The following is a 1,977-nucleotide window of genomic DNA, read 5'->3' as shown; positions in this document are numbered from 1 at the left end:
TGATTAGGTGCGATACGGTATCATTCCTTATGGTATACTGTAGATAAGTATTTTAGAAAATAACAAGAATAAATCTAAATTATTCAGAGGTTCCAGTTTCGGCTTAGACATAAATACAGGACCATTTGCAAAGAAGAAAGGGTGCGTTTCTACAGCCTCGTTATAGTAACCATGAATACCAATCTCTGAATTACTGGTTACTAAACATAAATATCCTATAAAATTTAATATATTTCTTTAATTTTTAATACATACATGAGTTAGTAGTTCTAAATTATGAATCATCCTACCTGTGATATTACGCTTTTCCTTATAATATCATCACTCGAGTGAACAACATTAAGATCATGTAAACCATGTCATCCTATCTTACTGCGAAGATACTTAGTTATGTTATCTAACATTATAAAAATATCATCAAATTCAAGTCCTTTTATTCACATCACATGGCCACGACGATCTGGTTCTTCGTTATATAATGTTCTAAAATTTGTCGTATATATAGGATGTACAAACCGTGATATCAAGGTATCAGTTCTTCCTTCCCAAGGGACAGTTTCATTAAAATTCTGATAGAATTAAAAATTAATTATTAATATTCTAACAATCATATATGTTAAATACGTTATAGTCAACGATATATACCTGAGCGAATGTAGGGGTGATTCCTTGATAATTATAAATGTCATCAGCCCACATCATTGTGCCACTTCTTTGTACTCCAGCCTCTAGATTAACAGCCTAAACAAACATACGAAATTTTATAGAAGCTGTACAAAATATAGTATATATGCGCAATATTGAAGCGTTCAAGGGGATATAAAGGTAATGTACATCACATACACGTGTACTCTCATGCAACAAAATACAATTAGATTTAATAGTATAAGCTCTTTTATTCATCATAATAGATTGGAAATTTAAGTGTCTTACGAGGGTGAGTAAAAAGTTACCCGCTCTGTCGGTGTAGAATTTATTTTAAGCAATTGTCAAAAAAGACATACATCATTTTTTGACATAATCACTCGATTTCTGTATACACTTTGTCCATTTGCCGAAGGACCTTTGTATTTTCTCATTAAAAAATGTTTTGGGCTGAGCTGCGAACCACGAATGCATCGTCGTCTTCACCTTTTCATCAGCTTTTTCGGCATCCATCTCGCACAAACTTTTTAAAATCCAAATCTGTCGTGCACTATTGCATAAGCAGAGCCGTGGCTGATTTGCAAATGATTTGCCACATTATCCAGTGTCACTCGTCTATTCCATAGAGCATAAGTTCATGAGCACGTTCAATGTTGTCATCGTGGATGTGGACGGGCGTCCAGCTGTTTTTTCATAACACTCGTGCGATCTTCTTTGAACTTTTGTGCCCATTCAAACACACTTCGTGACAAAACACTTTCTCCATAATGTGCATTAAATCTTTGATAAATATAGGCATCAAACATAACCTCCGACCACAAGAAACGAATCACAGCATCCTGCACTGTTTTCCTGCAAATCACCATTGCAAAGCGCCATTACTCGCGCAACGGTCACAAACGAATTGACGTAACACAAAGAAACCTGCGCAGCAGCACTGAACAGATATTGACGTCATACGAAGAGTGCAGATGGATCAATACGGTCGACAGAAGTTTTAACTATCTGGAGTGCGGATAAATTTTTACTGAGAGTCGTATAGGAATCTATAATCTGTAAGTACACCTTTGGCTGAATGGAAATTTCTCTTACATATAGTCAAAAATGCTGAAACTGTGTATTGAATTGGAAAGTGATAAAAAATAAGTGAAGTTTCGAGGTTGCATGTGATTGCATGAGTACACAGGACGTTTTTAGCGAATAAAAAATAATTTTGAAAGACACGAGACTTATCTTGTATTTTATGCACTCTCTGTGTCCGAATTTCCAGAAGCTCTCTATCTTATGAAGTGTTTTAGATTAGCCGGAAAATTTTGTACGTACGTACAAGAA

General features: G+C 35.1%; 1 long non-coding RNA gene across 1 annotated transcript; it reads right to left on the bottom strand.

Annotated features, from left to right (window-relative positions):
- Positions 1-341: 341 nt before the first annotated feature.
- LOC126876959 (uncharacterized) lies at positions 342-1,055 on the bottom strand. The gene is made up of 3 exons (XR_007694638.1): positions 954-1,055; positions 646-741; positions 342-569 (listed from the first exon to the last, which is right to left on the bottom strand). It is a non-coding gene; the product is annotated as an uncharacterized LOC126876959 (long non-coding RNA).
- Between the last annotated feature and the right edge of the window lie 922 nt (positions 1,056-1,977).

This window comes from Bombus huntii, unplaced genomic scaffold, assembly GCF_024542735.1.
Source record: "Bombus huntii isolate Logan2020A unplaced genomic scaffold, iyBomHunt1.1 ctg00000108.1, whole genome shotgun sequence".
NCBI classification, from domain to species: domain Eukaryota; kingdom Metazoa; phylum Arthropoda; class Insecta; order Hymenoptera; family Apidae; genus Bombus; species Bombus huntii.
This window is presented reverse-complemented; position numbering and strand designations above follow the sequence as displayed.